Genomic DNA, 26,973 nt, shown 5'->3' on the forward strand with positions numbered 1-26,973 from the left:
GAGAGCCCTGGCCGGCGGCTCCCGCGGGCGCGGCGCTGGGGAGAAGGGGAGATGCCCCGAGTGCCGGTGCTCCGCCAAGCCGTGCCCAAGGCACAGCCGCGCGGGGGTCCAGCCTGTCGCCGTCGGGCAGCCTCGGCCGCGCTGGAGGAGCCAGCGCCGAACAGCATCGCTCCGCCAAGCAGGGCTCGCGGAATCTGGGCCAGTCGCAAGAGCGTCATGGGTGGCGCATGCGCACTGCCGGCGGCTAGTGCTGTCTGCCCAGCTTAACCGAATCCCTCCCCTACACTAGAAGCGCCGTTCGCCAATTGAGCGCTCACAGGCTGCCGGGCTCTGGTGCGCGCACCCGCTCAGCACTCTTACTCCCCGGAGCGCGCTCCCGCTCCCTGACGCGCGCTCGCTCGCTCCGCGCTGTGTCTCTCGCGCCCGCTCGCTCAGTCAGTCAGAGGCTCCGTTAAGCGACGGCAGGTTCCTGTTTCCGTATTTTCACCCCCCCTCCAGACCCGCATCCGCGCGCCGACGCCTCCTGCAAGCCGGCACCCGCAGCAGGAGGGGAGCCGGCGGGCGGTGCTGCTGCTACTCGGGTAAGAGGTTGCGGGGGTCCGGGTGTGGAGGCGCTGGGAAGCAGGGGGGAGCCGATTCGGGGCTGCTCCAGCTGCCGCTCCCCATCCCTCCCCGGGCCTGGGCTGCGGAGGCTCGAACGCGGCTCAGCGGCTGCCGCCGGTGGGGGAAGGGGAGAGCGTCCCCCGCCGGGTGCCAGGCTCCCCGCGTGGTGCCACGGCCCGGGGCCTGAGCCGCTGGGGAGCAGGGGCTGCTGAGCCCCTGTGCGCGGCGGGGCCGCTGGCCAGAGCCCGGGGAGCCGCGTGCGAGTCCCGAGCTCCCGCAGCGAGTCGCAGGGGGAGCGCGGAGCCGGCTGCGCGGGCGGAGGCGGCGCTCCGGGGGCCGGGCTGCCGCGGGGTTCGGGGAGGGGAGCGCGGCTGTTGTCCTGCGAGCTGCCGCCGCCGCAGCGAGAGAAGAGGTGGCGGCGGCGGCAAACTTCACTCACCCGGCAGATGCCCCGGCCCCGCAGTCAGTCTTTGCAGGGTGAAATGACGAGCAGAAAATGCTGGTGGTGGGAGTGGATCTCCGGTGAGCCCCCTTAACGTGAAGGGCCCCGGGGAGCCCAGAGGAGTGACTGCCCCACGAATCCGCTCCGAAGTCGGTTACTGCCGGGCGCTTGCCCACACGAGGATCTTTAACCATCTTCCACCTCGTATTAATTTACAGGACTTTGAATTGTAGTGTAGATAAGGCACTGGTGCTTGTTCCTAGGCATGTTTAATTCTAGGGATGCTGTGGCCAGTTGGCACACACTGTGTGCTAGTTGCTTTCTAAACACTCAAAAAGGATGGGCCTTGTTTAAAAAAACATAATGTAAGTAAGGACAGACCAGTAAACAGAGGTTAGGGGAAAGGGGACAAGGGTAGTCATATTACCTACAATTTATTACATCAGTCATCTTACTTGTTGCCTTGTGCTCTCAGCAACTGTTTGTTTGTTTATATCACCTCGTTGTTTCATTATTTGGATAACATATAGCACTTGAGTGCAGAGGTCCAGACATATGCTATATGTTGTAGGATTGGGCCTTAGACTGTAAACTCTTTGAGACAGACTGTTTTTGGGTTTGTCTGCACTATGGAGATTATACTGACATAGCTATGTCAGTATAGCCTTAGAGTGTTGACACAATTTACGCTGACAGAGGGATTTTTCTGTCGTTGTAGGAACACCACCACCCTAAACAACGTGAGCTATGTCAAGCACTCTTCTGTTAATATAGTACGTCTACACTGGGAATTATATTGGCATAACTATATCAGGGATGTGGTTTTTTTTTTACACCCCCAACTGACTATGCCCATATAACTCTCATGTGTAGACCAAGCCATACAGCCAGAGTCGAGTGGGGCCATGGTTTGCCCATGCTACCCTGTTGGTGCTACTCCAATACAGATATTATATAATAATACATTATGTCTGGGAACATACTTGTGTTCTGCTTATATTAGAATTTACAATCATGTTTAGTTGGTGTGTTACAGTAGCATTTTTAATAATTTTCTATCAATTTCTACGCATTGTCTAACGGTCATGGGGATACTTCGAAATGGCCATTTAGAAGTGAGGTAGTTCTTGGGTTTCACAATATTATCAGGTCAATTTTTTGAAAATCATCCTTATCTTAAGTAACGAAAAACTCAAAGTTGTAAACTGTATGGGCAACTCTAAAGGCAGTTGATATTTACTGGTTCCCTGTGTGGTCACTAAAAACAGATTTTACAGTAATCTTTTTACATGTATTAAAGTTCACAATCAACAGTATTTATATTGGTGACTACAATTTGAATGACAGACTTTTATTTTTAATAATCTGTATTTGCTTGGATGCTGCAGCTGTACAAGCTTGTACACTGCCAAAATTGTATGAGCACTTGCCTAAAATAATTTCAAGATGAAATCATTCTGCATTGTGCAGCGAAGCAATGTTTTGCTAAGTTCCCCCCCCATACACACAACAAACCAGCCAGTTTTTCCATGTATAAAGTGTAATTAGTTATTCATATTTCTGAACAAGCTGTTCAATAAAGAGGATAAAGTAAGAAGCAGACACTGGAATGCTGAATTGCACAAGTTCAGTATCTCAGACGTAGACAACTGGAGATGTGTATCTGACAGCTGAAGAATGTAAGCGGTCTTAAAGTTGTAACTGCTTTTTCTCTTGTTGCTTGATTTTGCTTAGAATCTTGTCTGAGTAAATTAGCTAAGCAACTGAAAGGAAACTCTGTGACTACAAGAACAGGTGTAAAACATCTTTATACTTTCTCAAGAACAAATGGATTAATAAAATCAGCAAGGATACTAAGATCCATAGGGTTTTACTAGTTTCTGTAATCTAATTTTAATTGTTTATGATCACTGTATTAAGGTGCAAACAAAGAGATTAGTTTGAGTGTATAATGGAATTGTGTTGAAGATGATAAATGTATTAGACAGTTCCTGAAATACCCATCTGATTAAGAAAAGTTTTAATCTGTTCAGACCTATTGTAGCTGTATACATGAGTGCCCTGCTTACCCGTTGTATTTTAGATTGAATGAATTTCAAAGTCTTGTTTGTGGATTTTGGCTATTCATTTTGTGATCAGTCTTTTCAGCATAATTTCAGGGATTCAGTGATATCTTCTGAAAGAAATAGTTGAATTTGAGTATTTAAATCTTTTGTATAGTCAGAGTTTAAAATAAAAAGTAATTACAATATTGTTAGACTGGTCTGGAGGGGGAGCTAGTGTCAAAGCAAAATATAACTTTATTTATGCTAGAATCGTTCAAAAGCCTGCAGATCTATTTCCAGTTTGACCATGGGATATACCAATATCATAAAGAAAAGCAATGTAGATTTATGGTAGACCATTCAAAAAACTGCAGATCTCTTTCCAGTTTGATCACAGGATGGACCAATAATACAATAAAGAAATATAGATAATGCATATTATATCTGAATGTTTATAATGTATCTGTACTAATGTATACTATACATCATATAAAAAAAGTGATACATCTGCATTATATGTAGCCAAACCGGACAGTCTCTACGCAAAAGAATAAATGGACACAAATCTGACATCAGGAATCATAACATTCAAAAACTGGTAGGAGAACACTTCAGCCTCTCTGGCCACTCAGTAGAAGATTTAAGGGTGGCAATTTTGCAACAGAAAAGCTTAAAAAACAGACTCCAACGAGAAACTGCTGAGCTTAAATTAATATGCAAACTAGATACCATTAACTTGGGTTTGAACAGAGACTGGGAGTGGCTGGGTCATTACACATATTGAATCTATTTCCCTTAGTTAAGTATCCTCACACCTTCTTGTCAACTGTCTAAATGGGCCATCTTGATTATCACGACAAAAGTTTTTTTCTCTTGCTGATAATAGCTCATCTTAACTAATTAGCCTCTCACAGTTTGTATGGCAACTTCCAACTTATCTGTGTGTGTGTGTGTATATATATATATTCTTACTATATGTTCCATCTATGCATCCGATGAAGTGGACTGTAGCCCATGAAAGCTTATGCTCTAATAAATTTGTTAGTCTCTAAGGTGCCACAAGTACTTCTGTTCTATATGCATTATATACACATACATACTGTGTGTGCTTGTTTGCAAGCACACACACAAACTCCTCTACTAACAGAACATTATGAAGGTTACAAAGTCAAGCACTCACAGGTTACAAAATGCCAGAGTGAAGATTGGCTGTACAGCCTTAATTCAGACCTCTTGTGCATATGCACTATGATACAATCTTTAGTTACATGACCACGTACTATTTTTTCCACAGGACCCCTGCCTCATTCAGTGCACAGGATAAATCTGCTCTGGAGATAAATCAAGGTTGAGTAGGAAAGTAAGCTCTTGTCTTGTAGGATCCCATCTTCATTAGTTGCACAATTTGGAACATGTGTAACAAATGAGGCAAGGGTTTGTAAGAAGAGGAAAAAATGGTGTCTCATGGTTAAAGCAGATGAATGCTGACCTGGAGAATTGGATTCTATCCCTTCCTTTGCTACAGAGTTTCTGTGTAATGCTAAGCAACTCACTTAAACCAGACTTTTTACATGTGGTTACTAATTGTGTTTCTCTCATTTTCTGGGTGCCTGACTTGAGATCCTGGGGTCTGATTTGCAGAAGTGCTGACCAGTCACAGCTGTAGTTGAAGTCAATGGAAACTGTGCTTCGAACATATATTGTGCTAAATAATCCTAAAAAATCAGATTGGACACCCAAATTTAGTGGATACTTTTGACCTTAATCTCTTTGTGCCTCAGTTCCTCATCTGTAAAAAGGGGATAATAATAGCCCCTCACTTCAAAGGGGTGTTGTGAAAATGAATTCATTAATGTTCATGAAGCACTCAGATACTGTAATGATGAGCATCATAGAAAAGACCATGAGGAATCTAATAAATTTGTTTTTAGAGCCGGGTTTGAATAGTATGCTATAAAGAAGGTATGGAGCCACACATAGAACAGTGTGGAAAAAACAAAATATCAAATAGTTAAGCAAGCACCATTCGTCCTATGCACTGAATGGGATAGGGTTCTGTGGATTAAATGGTGTGTGATCATGTAGTTAAACTGTTTCACAATGCATATGCACAAGGGGGTTGAATTAAAGTTTCACAGGCAACATTAATTTTCTGGTGTTTCCTAACTTGATCTTGTAACCTTAAAAATGTTTGTATTATCTAATTTCCTAGTTTTTTAAAGAAACAAATTGAAAAAACAAGAATTTCATCATCTGGTGGCATATAGACACCAACATGAGTCATCAGCAGGGTTGGAACGTTTAGATCAACCACACAGACCTCTGCCACTTGTGCTAATGGAATAAACGACAGCAGTATTAGGCTGTCATCATCTATTTGGACTAGTGCCAGAGGGGGATGAGACATGCCAGTAGGTTTAACAGTTGTTTGCTGACAGCAGAGGAATGGTGAGATGCAAGAATCTTGGGTCCCATTCCAAGTTATGGAGAGGAGTGTGTTCTAGTGCAGTGGTTCTCAAACTAGGGCCGCTGCTTGTTCAGGGAAAGCCCCTGGCCGGGACCAGTTTGTTTACCTGCTGTGTCCGCAGGTTAGGCCGATTGCGGCTCCCAATGGCCGTGGTTCACCGCTCCAGGCCAATGGGGGCTGCAGAAAGGGCGGCCAGCACATCCCTCAGCCCGTGCCGCTTCCCGCAGCCCACGTTGGCCTGGAGCAGCGAACTGCGGCCAGTGGGAGCTGTGATCGGCCAAACCTGCGGACGCGGCAGGTAAATAAACCGGCCCGGTCTGCCAAGGACTTTCCCCGAACAAGCGGCGGCCCTAGTTTGAGAACCACTGTTCTAGTGAGCATAGAGTTTTCTGTTTATTTCCCCCCTTCAAACTGTGACCCCTTCTGAGCTATCCCTTACATTCTCTCCTTCCTGTCCTTCCCCACTTTGGCTATTCATCCCAATCCTATTCTCCTCACCTAACCAGTCCCAGTCTCTGCTCCTCAGGTTTTCATCCCAGCCTGTCTCTTGACCAGAGAGTTCTAGTCTCGCCTCTTCAGACACCCAGTCCCAATGTCCCCCTCCAATCCCAATCTCCTTGCCTAGCTAGTTCCAGTTCCCTCCCTCCTGGGCTTTGATCCAGTCTGTTTCTCTCCCTCATCCGGCTTGCCAGTTGCCCATTCCCTTTGGATCCCAGTGCCAATCTTTCTCCCAGGCTCTTTGACCAATCTCATTGTCCTGTACCCTCCCTGCAGCTCCTTGTCCCAATCTCTTCACCCAGCCAGCCCCGGTTCTCCCCCGACACCACAACTCCTCATCATGTCACTGGTTCTCAGCCCCATTCTCTTTGCCCAGCGAGTTTTAGTTCCCCTCCCCCATCCCACTTACTGACTCCCAGTCTTTTCCGTACACCATTTCCTTTTCTGGCTCCTAGACCCTGCCCCCCAGTCCTAGTTTCCTACTTCTATTTCTACCCCCTTCTCAGCAGATATGGCTTGTCTCCTCTGTGTTCATATTAGACAGCTTCCTCCTCCACGCTTCATTGAGAGCAGTACACAGGAGAGATGTGGCTCTCCGCTTTCATTTCAAGTGCCTGCACCAGGACCCAGCACAGCCCGCATCCTCCCAGAGCTGAAATTGCAGGGGAAGTCCTACTCAGTCCCCTGCAGTCCAGGGCTGCAGCAAGCTCAGTGGAGATGGATTCAAGGAATTTATCTGCTAAAATTATATAGTCTCAATTGTGCAAACTGATTTATTTATTTATTTTCCAAAAGCCAAATTCGGGCAGATTTTCACAGGAATGGCAAAAATCACATCCCTGATACATAGGCCGCCACTCCTCTGACAAATTTCAGGTCCCTGATCCAATGCATTGGGGTGCTAGAGCTGCTCAAGGAAAAGGTTGCCATTTTTTTTTTTCAGCCTGGGCAAAACAACGTATTTTTCCCTAGCCTTGTTCTTGAAAACATCTGAACTGTGTTTGCTGATTTTTTCCAAAACAGTTCAGCCTTGGGTGTACGCTTGTAATGGAAAACTTCAGCCTGAATGGCTGAAGTTTGGCAAAGTTATATTCAACTGAAAACTGTTTTATAATAAGGAGTGTCTGCTAACCTTAATAATAGGTGGTGCTTCCAGCCTTGCCTATAATTAAGGATAAGATTATGTCACGGAATTCACAGATTCTGTGACTTTCAGAGACCTCTGTGACATTTTCAGCTTCAGCTCCAGGGTGGCAGGGCTGGAGTTCTCAGCAGGTATGGGGGACCCAGAACTCTCAACCAGTATGTGGGGGAGGGGCCCCTGGATCTCTCAGCTGGCAGGCCCCCCTGGAGCTGTTGGCCGCTGCAACAGTGGGTGCTGGACCCCCCCCTCCCCCTCACTGGGGCTCAGGCTTTTCCCCAGCTGCCCGCGCTTGAACTTGTAACATTTTAATTTCCAGTGGGAACTTTTTTCTGATGTAATACTGTTGAGAATTGGTGGTCAATTCTGAGTTTAAAACTTCCCACTCTAAAACTTTTGTGTTAAACTTGTCCCATTGTTTGAAATCTTTTTAACCCACACTAATAATCTTAAAGGGAACATAAAATACAGAGCTGTGGGGGAGGGAGAAGAGGATATTCCCATGCTGTTAGTCTGACCGCAACATGTTTGTTAAATATCTTGCCTCAAGTCTTTAAATCATAACTGCCTGAGGCAAAGTGCTATTGTTAAATGATTGTCAGGAGGTGCTTTAATTGTGATGCAAGCTGCCATCAGCAGAGATGTTCAACTGATACTTCACTGGAGAGCTCAACATCTCCAGTGGTTGGCAAGTAGGGATCCCAAGGTCTGAATGCATCCAATGAAGGGAGCTGTAGCTCACGAAAGCTTATGCGCAAATACATTTGTTAGTCTCTGAAGTGCCACAAGTACTCCTTTTCTTTTTGCAAATACAGACTAACACGGCTGCTACTCTGAAACAAGGTCTCTTTGTAAGTGGTGTTTTCTGCAACAAAGCATAGTGAATTTCTAGGGGATCTACAGGTAGCCGTTTTACCTAGTTCCTTCTAACATCAGCCGACATGAGTGTGATCTACATAGTTTACTTGTTTGCATATTGTGATACAGCAGGGCCAGGGAGCAGTGGGAGAGTGGTAGAGGGGAGATATATAAGCCCTAGGCTAATTTAGTTGTGGTTTCCTGTAGACTAGGGAGGGTTGCTACAGATTAATTGGAGCACCTGTAGTCAATTAAGGCCCTGTCAGGAACCTAATAAAACCCCCTGCTTCAGGCAGTCAGGGGTGTGTGAGGAAGGAGAGAGGACTGGAGTTTGGAGGTGTTTCTGAGACTTGTAAAACCAGAGGATCAAAGGAAGGGAGACTCCCTCCCCCAGCATCAAAGACTGAGGTTAACTCTACAAAGGGGGAAGAGGATAATGAACCTGCAGGGACTGAGGGGCTGGGGCTCAGAGTGAGGAGCAAACCAGACCCCTCCCCCGTTTCCCTTCTCTACCACTTTCCAAGGCCACTAGTGGGGCCCTTGGTGCCCCAAGAGCAGGGGCAAGGGGTGGCATTTTAGCCCCCCACCAACAAAAGCGCAGGACCCACCATACCAACATCGGCCATTTTGTCACAATATATAGTGTTCAGAATAAAATGGAACACTTCACAACTGATTACAGAGCTATACAGAACAATTCTGCAAGTCTAGAATTTGAGGCCCTGCATTGACGCTAATTACCCTGTGATGCACATTGAGAAAAAAGGTTGGTATGCTTCCACAAAATCGGACTTGCAGTTCTACGGCATTCTTTCATTGTATGTCTGCTTGGTAACCTTATAGTGCTAAGGTGAAAGTAGTTATAGTTGCTTTTAGGGCTGTTCATTAATTGCAGTTAACTCATGCGATTAACTCAAAAAAATTAATCAAAATTAAAATTTAATTGCAGTTTTAACTGCACTATTAAACAGAATACCAGTTGAAATTTATTAAATTTTGCATATTTTTCTACATTTTCAAATATATTGATTTAAATTACAACACACAATACAAAGTGTACAGTGCTCACTTCATATTATTTTTGATTACAAATATTTGCACTGTAAAAATCATAAAAGAAATAGTATTTTGAAATTCACCTCGTACAAGGACTGTAATGTAATCTCTTTATTGTGAAAGTGCAACTTACAAATGTAGGTTTTTTTTTGTTACATAACTGTACTCAAAAACAAAACAATATAAAACTTTAGAGCCTACAAGTCCACTCAGTCCTACTTCTTGTTCAGTCAATCTCTTAAGACAAACAAGTTTGTTTACATTTTCAGGAGATAATGCTGCCCACTTCTTAATTACAATATCATCTTAAAGTGAGAACATGCGTTCGCATGGCACTTGTGTAGCTGGCGTTGCAAGGTATTTACGTGCCAGATATACTAAACATTTGTATGTCCCTTCATGCTTCAGCCACCATTCCAGAGGACATGCTTCCATGTGGATGATGCTGGTTTAAAAAAAAAAAAAGTGTTAATTAAATTTGTGACTGAACTCCTTGGGGGAGAACTGTATGTCTCTTGCTCTGTTTTACCCGCAATCTGCCATATATTTCATGTTATAGCAGTCTTGGATGATGACCCAGCACATGTTGTTTATTTTAAGAACACTTTCACTGCAGATTTAATAAAATGCCAAGAAGGTACCAATGTGAGATTTCTAAAGATAGCACTTGACCTAAGGTTTAAGAATCTGAAGACCTTCCAAAAATCTGAGCGGGATGAGGTGTGGAACATGCTTTCAGAAGTCTTAAAAGAGCAACGCTCCAATGCGGAAACTACAGAACCCAAACCACCAAAAAAAAGAAAATCAACCTTCTGCTGGTGGCGTCTGTTTCAGATGATGACAATGAACTGCGTCAGTCCACACTGCTTTGGATCGTTATTGAGCAGTATTTGTCATCAGCTTGGACACATGTCCTCTAGAATGGTGGCTCAGTACAGTACTTGTACTTGTATTAGGTGAGTTGAAAAATACTATTTCTCTTGGTATTTTTACAATGCAACTATTTATAATAAAAAAATAAATATAAAGTGACCACTGTAAACTTTGTATTCTGTGTTGTAATTGAAAGCAATATATTTGAAAATGTACAAAACATCCACAAATATTTAAATAAATGGTATTCTTTTATTGTTTAACAGTGTGATTAATTTTTTAAATTGCTTGACAGCCCTAGTTTCTTTTAAAAGTAGAATATTTGGAGAGATTTAATAGTGACGAGTTACTCTGACAATTTTTACTTTGTAGAATTAACAATTTTGTAAAAGTTTGTGGAATAGTATCGTGCATATCTTGTGGCAGATGGTTCTGGTTAGTTTGGTTAGTTACATAATTTTTCTACCCAGGATATTTCTGCTAACCTTTTTTAATATATTATGTATTCTAAAAGTACTGTATAATACAGGTTAGTGCTGTTCCAGCTACTTCCCGATATCTTTCTTTAGCCTTTTGAGTTACGTGGGTTAAACTTTTCTATAATTTAGTTAAAATTTATATAGTAATCAATGTTTTTATGATGAAAATAGTGACTGTCCTTAAACTCTTTCAGATCTGAAGACTTTTTGAAACCTGTTATTATTTTGTATATATACACATTTGTATTCAGACACAGAAGCAAGTTTTATGAACAAATCAATAGCATGAGTTGCATGTAGGAGGTGAGCATGCAAAGGTTACCTTTTTAACCTCCATAATTAACAACTGTTCTCTAGAAAATAGAGTGATTGGGAACGTAAGTCTTAATACTTCGTAACAGAATAAACATGCGTCTACTGTGGGGGGAAAAAAAATATGGTCCAACTATGTATACAAAAGCCTAGAAATTCGTTGTACCACTGCTGAGCTGTGACCCTTCAGAAAAGCAGATAGTACGTACACGTGTGCTTTTGCCTCCACATAAAAACACCTATCCAAAAAAGCAATTAATTAAATTGGCACATTAACTTTCCTTCTCATGCTTGGTGAGTATAAAAATGCTTTTGTTGAACAAGAAAAAAGTGATTTGTTGCAAAAATGTGTTGAAGTATTAAAATTGACAAGAGCCTTGGAGGTCTCTCTTCACCTTCCCTATCTTTCGTTTTGACATCACCATAAGTAAGGAACATACTTGAAAAATCATTGAGCCAAGCAGTTAAGTGTAGCCAGAGCTTCTGATAACCTCAGCTCTGCTTGGAGAGGGCCCAAGAAATTCAGGATCATAACTAAACTTTTATGATTGTGATATTAAGTAGTGTTTAAAAATTTTTTTTTCTTCATTTTTGCCTAATGTGTATAATGCAAACAGTACAAGAATTCCCATAGCTAGGGCCCTACTAAATTCATGGCCATGAAAAACGCATCACAGACCATGAAATCTGGTCCCTGCCCCCTCCTTCCCTTAAATTCTGGTATGTTTTGTGTGCTTTTACCTTGTGCTGTACAGATTTCATGGGGGGAGACCAGCGTTTCTCAAATTGGGGAGTTCTGGCCCAAAAGAGAGTTGCGGGATGGGGTGGAGTGTGTTGCAAGGTTATTTTAGGGGGGGTCATGGTATTGCCACCCTTACTTCTGCTCTGCCTTCAGATCTGTCTGGCTAGACAGCGGTGGCTGTTGGGCAGTGCCCTGCCAGCAACAGCGCAGAAATAAGAGTGGCAGTACTGCAACCCCCCCTCCCCCCCCGGCCCCACAACTCCTTTTTGGGTCAGGACCCCTACAATTACAACACCTGAAATTTCAGATTTAAATAGTTGAAATCATTAAATTTACGATTTTAAAAATCCTGTAACTGAAATTGACCAAAATGGACCATGAATTTGGTAGGGCCCTATACATGGTAAATTAGACTAGTACTCTAGTCAGGTAAACTGTATAATAGTAGCCAATACCAGCTGCTGCAGAGGAATGTGGCAGGAAACATACAGTGGGCAAGTTATTACATAACTGCCCATAGTGCAACAACTTCCAATTCTCCCCAATAATTAGGACTTACAGTATTTCAGGTGAAGGTTCCTAATAGTCGTCTTTAATCCTAACTAACCTACATTATTGCTATCTGAAAGTTTTCACGTCACTGTTCATCCACTTGATATGTTCAAAGAATTCTGATAAAGTAGAGAAGCATAATTTTCCTTTGCCAAAGTAGTGTTTGCTTGTCCCTTACACATTATGAGTAATGTGTTTTAAAATCTGTTTTTAATTATTGTTTCAGACAATTTACCTGGTCCTGACATAAAGTTCTACTGGTCTGTAATTTCTAGGATTATCGCTAGCACTTAAAAAAAAATTAGGTAAAACATTTGCCTGCTATCTTCTTCCAGCCCTCCTGTATAGTAGCAGGTTTTATTGAAGGAATGCCGCCAATCAGTGGTTGTCATCAAATACTTTACTCTCAAATACCTTCAAAAATTCTGAGGGAATACTGTCTGGTTCTGGTTATTTGTTGCTCTTTAGTTTATCAGCCTGTACCACCATCCTCCTTTTATTTTAAAAAACACATAAATTCCTGACTGTAGCTCATCTTTATTTCAAGAGAACCGTGGGAGTAACGCAACGGGTTCTTAAATCTCTGGTGTTATTACCTCAGCATCCCTGTCTTGGAACCTGGGTTTTCCTCTTTGGTTCTGCAGTCTTCATTGCTCTTGCCTTCCAGCCAAAGAAAAAGACACCCCTTCCAAGTGTAAAAAGTCCCAAATAAAGAAGTATTCTCTAGACTCAGTTCTTTACCCTTGCTGATGCAGGATTGCCTTTCTTGGGCTAAATAATGTCTTCATCTTCCCTGGGCTACAGATGCCTTCTTTTTTCTCCCTGGGCTCCAGTAGTTCTTTACCCTGTTGATGCAGGGGTTTGAAGGTGGCGTTCTTCCTGTCTTCTCTGGAAGCAGAAGCCCAACTTTCCTAAACAAGGATTTACAACAGCAACTGAGCCTCCATCCCACCCCAGTACTATATTGTCTCAGCCTTTCCTTCTTCCATCATAGTCCCTTGCATCCTTTCACAGTCTGTTGTCATAGGCCTTTTCAACAACCCTATTATTGGGGTCAGAGTTTCCTAAGCTCTCTTGGCAGAGAGCTGCTCTCCAGATTCCATCTCCCCTGGTCTTTCAATACCACCACCTGCTCTCTGTTGATGTCTCTGAGCCCCTCCTGGCTTCTGCAGAAAAATCTCACCCAACATCTTGATTCAATCCTGGTCTCTGTTCTTCTGAGCTAAGAACAACACTTTTTATATAATTCTGGCACAGTCACATGGCTCCTGGTTCATATGACCTATCTGGGCCTACTTCTCCCATCAGTCCCTCTTGGGAAAACATCTCTCAGAATTCCTCTCCTGTAAAGGCTTAAATCCCCAATAAAAGGCTGATGGGTGGTGCCTATTCTTAATGGAGCCAGCATACTCTGGTAGTTATCTGTTCAACACCCTTACCGATAAAGATGGATCTAAAACTTCTTTGCTGTTTCCTTCTCTTCTTTAATTGTTTCCTTTATCCCTTGGTAGGAGTAAAATAATTACCATGGTTCATTTGTATTGCAATAGCAACTGATACATCGGCTGCTTGGTAAACTAGATGGAAGGAAACAATAAGCATTGCAGTGCAACCAAATGTAGTGTCATGCATCTAGGAACAAAAATGCAGGGCATACTTATAGGATGGAAGATACCGTCCTGGGAAGTAGTGATTTAGAGAAACTTGGGGGCATCATAGTAAACAATCAGCTGAACATAAGCTCCCAGTATGGTGCTTTGGACAAAAGGCTAGTAGATCCTTGGATGTATAAAAAGAGGAATATTGAGTAGGAGTAGAGAGGTTATGTTACCTTTATATTTGACGCTGGTGCGACCATTCCTGGAATATTATCTGAGTCTGGTGTCTATAATTCAAGAAGGTTGTTAATAAATTAGAGAGGAGCTATGACAATAAGGAAAGGATAGGAAAACATTCTTTATACTGATAGAATCAAAGAGCTCAGTCTATTTAGTTATCAAAGAGAAAGCTAAGGGATGACTTCATCATTGTCTATGAGTATCTATATGGGAACAGCAGTCTGATAATAAAAGGCTCTTCAGTCTAGTAGACAAAGGTATAACAAGATCCAGTGACTGGAGGTTGAAGCTAGACAAATTCAGACCAAAAATTAAGGTTCAGGTTTTTAACATTTGGGGTAATTATCCATTGGAACAACATATGTAGATTCTCTATCACTGGCAATATAAAAACCAAGGTAGGATGTTTTTCTAAAAAATATGCTCTAGTTCAAACAGGAATTAATTTAGGCTAGTCCTGTGGCCTATGTTCTGCAAGAGGTCAGACTAGATGATCACAATGGTCCCTTCTGGCCTTATAATTTATGAGTCTATACTCAAATATTCTAGTTGGGCTCAAAACTCTTGACTTCATTAGGGCTCTGTATGAGCCTAGAAATCTATCTATGTGGATCCAATTGTAGTATTGGGGTCATGATCTGTACATTTATTGTCATGGGGGTTCCAAGTTGATAGTGGTCCTTTAAAATAACCCACTTTTTTTTAGAAGTCCCAGATGAACATTTACGGTTAGAAGTAATAATAATGGAGAGAATTCCAAATGTAATACATTTTTCTTTACAGTATAAGAGCTTGCTAGAGGTTCAGAATGTTTCTTGAAATGTCTCTCAAAATTCTGATCACAACATTTTCCTAGTTCATCTGAAATGAAGCTCTTAAATTTAAGCTCTAATTGAACAGTTAAAATTCTTCTCTAATTTATAACCCTACACAGCCTAAGTGGGAATCTGGGGACAGATTTAGGAGTAGAGTTCCATCCTTGAAAATATTAGTGGTATAACTGTACTGATGAATGGCTGAATAAATCTACCTTGATTAAGGAAGATGGAATCATTTTAGTAATGGAGCCTTTCACTCCATGGAGGCTAAACTAGCTCTTAATAGGAAGGTGGTTGTCAAGGTCAGATTGAGGCACATTGAAGGGACAATGTGGAGAAACAGGCAAAGTAACTGCCAACATGTATCCATTTTGGGGCTAAACACAGGATGGCAGTCTCCAGCGCTTTCAGTCTGGCTCCTTTAATCAACATTACATCAATTTGGACTAGCCCATTTACATCTTTTTTTATATGTTGTCTTTCATTCTAATGTCCTGATAGTTGTACACTGATTAAAATCAGTGTGTAACTTTAAAAAAGGTATTAGTCTCTCACCATTAAGTAGGACAGAAATGACTAATTTGTAAAGAGCCCCACATAAAAGAAGCATCAGATTATATACCCAGCAAAATAGAAGACAAACAAATATTTAGATATTTAGTTACCTTTTATTTGATACCCATAATACATTTACCCGTAAAAAAAAACAAAAAACCAGCACCACGTCCAGTTATTTTCAATATTAACATTTGGTAGACGTGCTCCGTCTGTGAAATGTGTAATCAGAGATTTCACTCAATTTAATAGAATCACTAGAAACATCACGTCATAGGTGTTTGTAATGATGCTCACTCTGTAATATGGTAACACTGTGTTAAATAAATCTGGTGACTATGGTACATCTACACAGCAGTTAAAGACTTGTGACTGGCCTGGGTCAGCTGATTTGGGCTGGGGCTGCAGGGCTGTAAAACCGCTATGTAGATGCTTGGGCTGGATTTTTGTCCCAGAACCTGGGCTCCAGCCCAAGCTTGAATGCCCGAACACTGCAGTTAAACAGCAGTATCGCCTGAGTCAGCTGACATGGGCCAGCTGCTGGTGTTTAATTGTAGTGTAGACATACAATAGATTCCTGTATGTCTCTTTAAACAAAAGCTTATTGTTGTAATGATTGTTTTGTTTCTGATTTTTACATGGCAAGGATTAATAAACCTGTTAATACTTTCTTAATTAAATAGTTAAAAAAAAAAACAAAGCATCAGAGGAAAAAGAGAGTAAGCAGAGATTGCCTAATAGGTAGTCAAGGTGAAGGATAAGTAAGCAAGCATAACTGTTTCAGGAAAAACCTTCATGTGCTCAAAGGGCCAACTAATAGCGGATTCTCCTTAATCTCAGCACTTATTTAGTCCTTTTATTAAAGTGACAGTGACTCAAATTTTTGGGTACGTCTGCACTATGAAATTAGATCGAATTTATAGAAGTCAGTTTTGTAGAAAGTGTTTTTATACAGTCGATTGTGTGTGTCCCCACACAAATGCTCTAAGTGCATGGAGTCGGTGGAGTGTGTCCACAGTACCGAGGCAACCGTCGACTTCCAGAGCGTTGCACTGTGGGTGGCTATCCCACAGTTCCCGCAGTCTCCGCCGCCCATTTGAATTCTGGGTAGAAATCCCAGTGCCTGATGGGGCTAAAACGTTGTCGTGGGTGGTTCTGGGTACATATTGTCAGGCCCCCCTTCCCTCCCTCCTTCCATGAAAGTAAGGGCAGACAATTGTTTTGCTCCTTGAGTTACCTGTGCAGACGCCATACCATGGCAAGCATGGAGCCCGCTTAGCTAACCGTCACCGTATGTCTCCTGGGTGCTGGCAGACGCGGTACTGCATTGCTACACAGCAGCAGTTGATTGTCTTTTGGCAGCAGACGGTGCAGTATGACTGGTAGCCATCGTCGATGTAGTCCTGGGTGCTCTTTTAACCAACCTCAATGAGGTCAGGGGCGCTTGGGCAAACATGGGAGTGACTCAGCCAGGTCATTTCCCTTTTAAGTTTCGTCTCATGGCGATTGAGTCCTCCCGGCAGTGCACTGTCTTTTAATCAGCAGCCAGCACAAGATGATGGCCGGCAGTCATGCTGCACTGTCTTCTGCTGAGTACCTAGGAGATGACGATGGCTAGCGATCATACTGCACAGTCTGCTGCCAGCAAGATGTATAAAGATAGATGAAGTGGCTCAAAACAAGAAATAGACCAGATTTGTTTTGTATTCATTTTCTCCTCCCTCCCTCCATGAAATCAATGGCCTGGTAAACCCAGTTTGAGTTCTATCCTTGTGGCTTTGAGTTCTATTCTTGAGGGGGCCATTCAGTTTCTCGCAAAGCCACCCCCTTTGTTGATTTTAATTCCCTGTAAGCCATATTGTCAGTCACCTCTCCCTCCGTCAGGGCAATGGCAGACAATGGTTCCACGCCTTTTTTCTGTGCCGATGCCATACCACGGCAAGCATGGAGCCCGCTCAGATCACTTTGGCAATTAGGAGCACATTAAACACCACATGCATTATCCAGCAGTATATGCAGCACCAGAACCTGGCAAAGCGAAACCGGGCGAGTAGGTGATGTCAGTGCGGTGACGAGAGTGATGAGGACATAGACACAGACTTCTCTCAAAGCACGGGCCCTGGCAGTGTGGGCATCATGATGCTAATGGGGCAGGTTCATGCTGTGGAACGCCGATTCTGGGCTCGGGAAACAAGCACAGACTGGTGGGACCGCAAAGTGTTGCAGGTCTGGGACGATGCCCAGTGGCTGTGAAACTTTCGCATGCGTAAGGGCATTTTCATGGAACTCTTTGACTTGCTTTCCCCTGCCCTAAGGCGCAAGAATACCAAGATGAGAGCAGCCCTCACAGCTGAGAAGCGAGTCGCAATAGCCCTGTGGAAGCTTGCAACACCAGACAGCTACCGGTGAGTCTGGAATCAATTTGGAGTGGGCAAATCTACTGTGGGGGCTGCTGTGAAGCAAGTAGCCAATGCAATCAAAGATCTGCTGATATCAAGGGTAGTGACCCTGGGAAATGTGCAGGTCATAGTGCATGGCTTTGCTGCAATGGGATTCCCTAACTGTGGTGGGGCCATAGACGGAACCCATATCCCTATCTTGGCACCGGAGCACCAAGCCGGTGAGTACATAAACCGCAAGGGGTACTTTTCAATAGTGCTGCAAGCGCTGGTGGATTACAAAGGACGTTTCACCAACATCAATGTGGGATGGCCTGGGAAAGGTACATGACGCTCGCATCTTCAGGAACTCTGGTCTGTTTCAAAAGCTGCAGGAAGGCACTTTTTTCCCAGACCAGAAAATAACCCTTGGGGATGTTGAAATGCCTATAGTTATCCTTGGGGACCCAGCCTACCCTTAATGCCATGGCTCATGAAGCCATACACAGGAAGCCTGGACGGTAGTCAGGAGCTGTTCAACTACAGGCTGAGCAAGTGCAGAATGGTGGTAGAATGTGCATTTGGACATTTAAGAGCGCGCTGGCGCAGTTTACTGACTCAGTTAGACCTCAGCGAAACCAAGATTTCCACTGTTATTACTGCTTGCTGTGCACTCCACAATCTCTGTGAGAGTAAGGGGGAGACGTTTATGGCGGGGTGGGAGGTTGAGGCAAATTGCCTGGCTGCTGGTTACGCACAGCCAGACACCAGGGCGGTTAGAAGAGCACAGGAGGGCGCGGTGCGCATCAGAGAAGCTTTGAAAACCAGATTCATGAGTGGCCAGGCTACGGTGTGACAGTTCTGTTTGTTTCTCCATGATGAAACCCCCCACCCCTTAGTTCACTGTACTTCCCTGTAAGCTAACCACGCTCCCCTCCTCCCTTCGATCACCGCTTGCAGAGGCAATGAAGTTATTGTTGCTTTACATTCATGCATTCTTTATTAATTCATCACACAAATAGGGGGATAACTACCAAGGTAGCGCAGGAGGGGTGGTGTAGGAGGGAAGGAAAAGGCCACACAGCACTTTAAAAGTTTAAAACTTTAAAACTTATTGAATGCCAGCCTTCCGTTGCTTGGGCAATCCTCTGGGGTGGAGTGGCTGGGTGGCCGGAGGCCCCCCCCACCGCGTTCTTGGACGTCTGGGTGAAGAGGCTATCCAATTTGGGGAGGAGGGCGGTTGGTTACGCAGGGGCTGTAGCAGAGGTCTGTGCTCCTGCAGCTCAGCCATACGCTGGAGCGTATTAGTTTGATCCTCCAGCAGCCTCAGCATTGAATCCTGCCTCCTCTCATCACGCTGCCGCCACCTTTCAGCTTCAGCCCTCTCTTCAGCCCGTCACCTCTCCTCCCGGTCATTTTGTGCTTTCCTGCACTCTGACATTGTCTGCCTCCACGCATTCGTCTGTGCTCTGTCAGTGTGGGAGAACAGCATGAGGTCAGAGAACATTTCATCGCGAGTGCATTTTTTTCGCCTTCTAATCTTCACTAGCCTTTGGGAAGGAGTCAAACAACACGGCTGGGGTAGTGGTGGCTGAACCGCCTAAAATGGCATGCAGCTCATCATAGAAGCGGCATGTTTGGGGCTTGGACCCGGAGCGGCCGTTCGCCTCTTTGGTTTTCTGGTAGGCTTGCCTCAACTCCTTAAGTTTCACGCGGCACTGCTTCAGGTCCCTGTTATGGCCTCTGTCCTTCATGCCCTGGGAGATTTTGACAAAGGTTTTGGCATTTCGAAAACTGGAATGGAGTTCTGATAGCACGGATTCCTCTCCACATACAGCGACCAGATCCCGTACCTCCCGTTCGGTCCATGCTGGAGCTCTTTTGCGATTCTGGAACTCCATCATGGTCACCTCTGCTGAGGAGCTCTGCATGGTCACCTGCAGCTTGCCATGCTGGCCAAACAGGAAATTGAAATTCAAAGGTTCGCGGGCCTTTTCCTGTCTACCTGGCCAGTGCATCTGAGTTGAGAGTGCGGTCCAGAGCGGTCACAATGGAGCACTCCGGGATAGCTCCCGGAGGCCAATACCATCTAATTGTGTCCACAGTACTCCAAATTCTACCCAGCAAGGCGGATTTCAACGCTAATCCCATTGTCGGGGGTGGAGTAAGGAAATCGATTTTAAGAGCCTTTTAAGTTGAAAAAAAGGGCTTAGTCATGTGGACGGGTGCAGGGTTAAATCGATTTAACACTGCTGAATTCGACCTCAACTCCTAGTGTAGACCAGGGCAAAGAGAAAAAGAGTCACAAGATTCTTTAATCTGGTAAGTTGCTTCAGTACTGGAAACAATCAATACAGCATATGCAACCATTAGGACTTCTATTTTCTGTAGTGCATAAACTATGCAAAATAGGTATATAGTAGTGTGTGTGTGTGGGCAATAGTCATGAAGGCCTTTTCTGGTGTGCTGAATGTTATACCTAGAGCCCTACCAAATTCATGGCCATGAAAAACATGTCACGGACCATGAAATCTAGTGCCTCCCCCCCCCCAGTGAAATCTGGTCTTTTTTGTACTCTTATGCTATATTATACAGATTTCATGGGGGGGAGGAAGGGGGAACCAGCTTTTCTCAAATTGGGGGTCCTGACCCAAAAGGGAGTTGTGGGGGGGCGGGGGTGGTCACAGTATTGCTACCCTTACTTCTGAGCTGCCTTCAGAGCTGGGCGGGCAGAGAGTGGCAGCTGCTGACTGAGGGCCCAGCTCTGCAGGCAAAAGTGCAGAAGTAAGGGTGGCAATACTATACCATGCCATCCTTACTTCTGTGGTGGTGCTGGTGGTGGCTGTGCGTTCAGAGCTGGGCTCCTGGCTGGCAGCTGCTGCTCTCTGGCCACCCAGCTCTGAAGGCAGCACTATTGCCAGCAGCGGCACAGAAGTAAGGGTGGCAATATTGCAACCCACCCACCTCCACAATAACCTTGCGACCTTCCCGCCCCACCCCACAACTCCTTTTTGGGTCAGGACCCTTACAATTACAACAATGTGAAATTTCAGATTTAAATAGCTGAAATCATGAAATTTATTATTTTAAAAATCCTATCACCATGAAATTGACCAAAATGGACCGTGAATTTGGTATATGACCCTAGAAATACCTTTTCAGATGTTTGTATGTCTTTTTTCCTGTATTTGTTTTTCTTCTGGTGTTGAGAAGGTTCACTGCTCATGAATGCTGAAAGGTGGAAATTTTCCACCTACTGGCCAGAGATCTGAAAGATGAAAATGGGGTCCCCAATGATGAGGTCTAGGGGCAGTGCTCTATTGAGAAGCAAACCACGAGAGCTGTTGGGAGGTGGGTGTATGCTGGAATTTTTGCCAGGGTACTCTCCTTGATCCTTGCATGAGGATTTTCTTTCATGTCGCCTCTGGTTAACAGGTGTCTGAAACTTGAAGTTGCACCTCTGTCTAGGCTCTAGAAGGGAGGAAGAATTTTGTTTCTTTTCTGCCTCCACAGTTTCCTGGCTACTGAGTGGAGGAAGTGTATTCTCTACCCTACACTTGTGGTTGCTACAAAAAGAGCGTGAGGTCTTTGCCAGGCCACATCCCCTTTAGATTGTGTTTTGGTTTCTATTTCTGTCATGAATAACTCTTGCAGCTGTTCATAGCTCTCTCTGGCAGCTGCAATGTGGAATTGACGTGGAATTGAAAGCTGTAAAGCTGTTCACCAGACTCTGACTGGCAGCACTAAAGTTGACCAAACTCTTGTTAACTTCATCTTACTGCTGTTTGGCAAAGCAATGAAAAGAAGCAGAGACATCAGTGCTGTGTGACTATAGACTCTGAAAGAAGATACTATATTGATTTATACTTGGTTTTGTCTGAAAGAAATTAAAAAACAAAACAAAACTTAAGTGCTGCAGAAATCGGTAGTGTAGGTGCCCCTCATTTGTCAGATCAGCGTGTCGTCTTATCTGAGGTAAGTTTAAAGTGTAATTTTGAAGTTCTGTGTACACACTTTTTTTGTTGTTGAGTGTATGGGGGGAATGGTTTATGTGGAGGCTATAGTATAACAAAAATCTGTACGGCATTGAATTTGGTGTTGATTTCGTACCTGCCAAAGTATGAGTTGTTTTAATGTATTTTTACTTAAGATTTTTAGTAGCTCTGTGGGATTGTCTTCTCTGAACCTCCCTCCCCAAAATTCTTTGACTTTAGGAGAAAGCAAGCTGGGATTTGACATTGTAATGGTAACTGCAGCCACTAGTAAGGTGTTTAATTTTAATTTTTTTAAATTTTATTTCCTTTTTTTATGAAACTGATTAGAACTCAGAGCTCAAATGCTGCAGTATTAAAATAAGCCTTTGTAGTCTAAAGATTATAAACCATTGGTGGTATTTAAACAAAAATTAAAAGGCAAAGGAAATTCTTAGGCTCAAGGCCCTTACTTCCTTTCGGTTTTGGTTTGTTTTACCATATGTATTCTTTGTGACTTGTATTGTTCAGTCCTTTCTTTCATTGTTGGAGATGAAGGATTGGTAATGGTAGAATTTGTTTTCTTTTTTTGTGAACTGGAGGGAACTGATGAGTTTCCTTTTAGCCATGGCAGGGATCAAAATTTCTTGTTCTTAGATTATTGGTCCAAGTTCCTTGTTCACACGTTGGTTCTCTCTCCTCTGGACTGTTCTAATATCCTTCTCCTGGCCTTGATAACTCCAAAGGAGGGGGCCTGGGGATGGAGCACGAGTGCGGCCATGCTAGGCTGTTTGGGGAGGCACAGCCTTCCCTTGCCTGTGTTACCTGCTGCCTATGCTAGACAGGACATGCATCCTCTGTTGGAGACTTATGTCCCAGGGTTTCCACAGCAGCCTCAGCAGTGGCCATCAGACAAGAGGCAGTGGCCTTTTTGGACCCTGTGGGGTTTCCTGCAGCTGTGAGAGAATCCCCTCATCCATCTCAGTCTGTACTTTTGGGTGTGCATTTGGAGCATCAGTACTGGAGACATCTTCTGCTCATCGGTACTGTGACTGGTGCCAAACAGATGGAAACCACTTCAGTGGCTCCTTTAGCAGAGTATATAGAGTAAACTCTGTTTCTATGTCCTTGTGCTTCTTCTTCCTCATCACTAGATGAAGTGGTAGAGGCAGTGAGCAACTCTTCCCCACCAGATGAATATAGAGCTCTCTAGGACTTGTTAAAAGAGTAGCCACAGTCCTTGATATCCAAGCAGAGGAGATACGTGAGAAATCCCATGAGCTGGTGGATGTTTTGGCTTCAGCAGGAGCCACTAGCGAGGCTCTATGAATCAATGAAGCTATCATAGAGCTGGTCCCGGCATTGTGGCAAATCTGTCTTTTCTCTCTCTCCCACAGCGAGAAGGGCAGGGAGCAAATAGTATGTCCCCTCTTAGGGATTTGAGCACCTGGACACCCATCCTCCACTGTGCTCCTTAATAGTTGTGGCAACTGATGAGTAGGAGAGGTAGGAACATCAGGTGTTGATGTGAAAAAGAAAGGAATTGAAGCTTGACCTTTTTGGTCGAGACCTTTGTTTTACAGGGGGTATGCAGCTTAGGTACAAGAACATATTCTGGACATTTGCAGAGTGGCGACTTAGTCCTCAGGACACGTTTGCCACCCATTATTCTATCATCCATAAGTCCATGAACGATACCATTCTTTGAGATGTGTTGCACATGTCTATTCCATGACCTGCCCCCCTTCCCCTCTCTGTTGAGTAAGAAGGAACTGAGGGGGTTGGGGGCGGCTCATGTCTGCATGCAGTGGCATGTGGCAGTAGAGGGCACTTGAGGCACATTGGGTACCACTGAGGGGAAAAACCTGGCAATCATGCACTGGGTGTGCACTCACCTACCGTGGAATGGATATGTGCAACACATCTTGAAGACCAGCAGTTACTGAAACTTGTTTTAAGCCTCTGTTACTTCAAAGAACACAGGAATAATATCACTGATTTTTTTTTTTTTGAATGAATGGATTTGGATTTAGTGAGGGAGTAGTTTTTAGCAAAGCATTTCAGTTGTTGAAGAATAAATCCTATTTCTATATGTCTCCTCCCTTGCAATACAAAAAATGCTCATACATAGTTATTAGTCTTTGAGAGTGCCACAGCTAACATATAAATCTTCCTGGACTCTTCAATGTGGCTGTAGTTCTTCAAGCATATCCGCAAGGCAGCCAGCACTGAGATGTGTTGGGTAAGTGTGTGTGGTGAAAACAATTACATGTTGCATCTTGGGTGAGATTCTATGCTGCTCTTAGAATCCCAGGATAAAACTCTTAGCCCAAGGAGATGTGTGATCTAATTTGGCTTTAAGGCACCTTTGCGCCCTCCTGAATCTGACCTGCTCTATGGCCCCCAGCATAATTTAGACAGCCCTGAGGCTAAGTTACAGTAGCCTGTCTCTGGCTGCTTGTGGGCCACAGTACAGTGGAAACTCGCACTGGTGTGTGCTACAGCTCTTACCTGACTTGCCTTTTCTGCCCCTAGCATGGCACCCTATGCCAAGACTTGAGGGGGTCCTCGAAAGGCAGCCTTACAGCTCTCTTTGAGCTCTAGCAGAAATCATCCCCTGGCTAAATCTGGGAGTTTTAAAGAATCTCTCTTAAACTGTTCCAGCCTTTTTAGCTGGCATGAAGGAGCCAGAGGGGGTGAGGATCTCATCTCTTGTGACTACCTCTGAAATGGGGAGCAAAATGTTGAAACTCCATCGGCATGAGCAATGGAGCAGCAGATACCTACTTGGAGAAGTAAAATTAAAGATAAGGAAAATAATTTTGCCTTTCTAGCCCTGATATTTTGGATGAAATCAGACATTAAAATTGTCACTTCATGACAGTAATACTTTTTAGTAACTTTTTCTGGTCTTAACATAAGTCCCAGACCTTGAATTTTATTTTTATTTTTATTTTATTTATTTATATATTTATTTAATTTATATATAAAAGCTTAAAGCAAAGTGCTAGGTTGGAGGCTTTTTTTGTTATACTGAAAGTAATTGAAGAGATGAAACTCATCCTCTGAACTTTTAGAAAGGTTGAAAATTAGCTTTTAATCCTTCTGTAAATGTTTTCTTCAAGCCTGTGGTACCGTTTGGGTTGCTGTTCATATAATTTTGTTTTAAAGATGTACCTTGCGAAGATGCTTGAAATGCAGCTTGGCAATACTACTTTTTACATCCTTACAGTTGGCATGGAATAAATAAGGATTCAGCCTGTACATAATAGGTAACTGAAAAGCATGCTCATACTATATGTGACTTATGGGTGCTTCGATATAAAAGGCATGGTTTGAAAGTAACCCCAAATTTCATAAACCGACTTGCTACTGTCAAACAAAAGCCCCTCAGTAAATGGGGAAACAAAAGGAGCAAGAATTCCATTGCAGAACTGGAATTCCATTGCATTATGTAAAGGTAACTTTAGAATCTCCTGCGAGCCCAAATAAATTGCACCATTACAGACGTTAGCCTTGTTAAGTTTTTTTGCAAATAAAATTAAAGGTGTCAGCTTTGAAATTAAAAGAAACTGAAAACATGGATTCTACTGAACAACAGAAAATTAAGAACTATACCGTCAGTCCTAATTACCACGTATAGTCTTTATACATAAGTAAGGAAATGTTTTTAGAATCAAGGTGATATCGTTTTATGGGAATAAAAAGCCCTAAATATGTGATCGTTCATATGCTCATGTAAAAGGAAGAGCTAAGTGTTCTTCCAAAAGGTTTGTGATATACACATGATTTCAGATTAGTTTTAGAAATGTTAAAATGGGAAAAGAAGCAAATCCTGACAATGGTAATTATTGGAATGAACAAAACTTCTAATTCATTCAGTGATTAGAGCAGTAACCAGTAGCAACTGCTATAGTTAATATTTTGAAACCGTTTCCATTAATGCCTTATTTTCACAGAATTTTCTTTTGAGCATAAATTTTCTGTGCTTGATCTATTTGAAAGTGATTATTTTCACCAAAATTTTGAGGAACATTCCTTCAGCTTTTTTGAGTGTGGGAGAGTGGGGAAGTGTAGTACACTTTTCCGCTATTTTTAAACAAAACAAAAGACCCCTAAACATGCCATGTTTGGATGTTTAGTCTGTGGATTTCAGTGCTTTAAAAATTTAAATAAGCATTATTGACGCCCCTTATACTTTCATTTTTTTTAATTGGAATCAGGAAGCTGTGCACATAACTTTTTGAAATTAGTATCAGAATAAATTTTATCCTTTTTCAAGTGCTTGCTCATGTCGATTCCATTTTAGGTGTGTACGTGCCCATGTGCACAGTTGTCGGAGTTTTCTGCCTTAGTGGTATCTGTAGGGCCGGCTGTGGCACCCTCTGGAGTGGCGCTCCCATCGCCTCTGGCCCTGCGCCCCTTCAGTTCCTTCTTACCAGCTGTGATGGTTAGTTGGACCACCTTGCCTTGCTTCGCAAGAGCAGAAGTGTTTTTGCCATAGACTTCCTTTTGTTGTTGTTGTACATCGGGGTGGGCAAACTACAGCCCGTGGGCCACATCCAGTCTACCAGTCAATTTAATCCGGCCCTCGAGCTCCCTCTGTAGGGTGGGGTCAGGGGCTTGTCCCGCTCCCGCACTCCAGCCGGGGAGCGGGGTCAGGCGCTGCTACACGAGCGCGTGCTGCAGCTCTGCATGGCTCCTGGAAGCAGCGGCCTGTTCCCCCTCCGGCTCCTACGTGAAGGGGCAACCAGGAGGCTATGCGTGCTGCCTCAGCCCCAAGCACTGCCCCCGCAGCTCCCATTGGCCGGGAACTGTGTCCAATGGGAGTTGCAGAGGCAGCGCCTGCAGACGTGGCAGCGCACAGAGCTGCCTGGGCACGCCTCTGCGTAGGAGCCAGAGTAGGTACATGCCGCTGCTCCTGGGAGCTGCTTGAAGTAAGTACTGCCTGGAGCCTGCACCCCGACCACGTACCGGGCCCCAACCCCCTCCCCCAGCCCTGATTCCCCTCCTGCCCTCCGAACCCCTTGATCCGAGCCCAGAGCACCCTGCTTCACACCAAACCCCTCCTCCCCAGCCCCACCCCAGAGCCCGCACCTCCAGCTGGAGCTGTCAACCCCTCACCCCAACCTGCTGCCACAGCCTGGAGCCCCCTCCCGTACCCTGAACTCCTCATTTCTGGCTCCAGCCTAGAGCCCACACCCCCTCCTGCACCCAACCCCAATTTTGTGAGCATTCATGGCCCACCATACAATTTCCATACCCAGATGTGGCCCTCGAGCCAAAAAGTTTGCCTACCCCGTTGTACATAGTTTCATTGTAGTTAGTTGATAGTGTGTGTTAGT

The 26,973-nt window shown here is 44.0% G+C and overlaps 1 protein-coding gene across 8 annotated transcripts in view; it reads left to right on the top strand.

Moving 5' to 3' along the window:
- Nucleotides 1-265: 265 nt before the first annotated feature.
- The window catches only part of FUT8 (fucosyltransferase 8), a 275,730-nt gene continuing 249,022 nt past the window's right edge, over nt 266-26,973 (top strand). For 3 of the 8 annotated variants that reach the window (XM_043548802.1, XM_037900242.2, XM_037900241.2), the window contains exon 1: nt 269-581. The gene's annotated coding sequence lies outside the window, so the exon portion shown is untranslated. Of the gene's footprint in view, nt 582-8,356; nt 8,821-21,276; nt 21,633-26,973 lie in introns of those variants that run through there. The other 5 variants (XM_043548806.1, XM_037900244.2, XM_043548805.1 and 2 more) reach the window with 4 other exon arrangements.

This window comes from Chelonia mydas, chromosome 6 (assembly GCF_015237465.2).
Source record: "Chelonia mydas isolate rCheMyd1 chromosome 6, rCheMyd1.pri.v2, whole genome shotgun sequence".
In the NCBI taxonomy this organism is placed as follows: Eukaryota; Metazoa; Chordata; order Testudines; family Cheloniidae; genus Chelonia; species Chelonia mydas.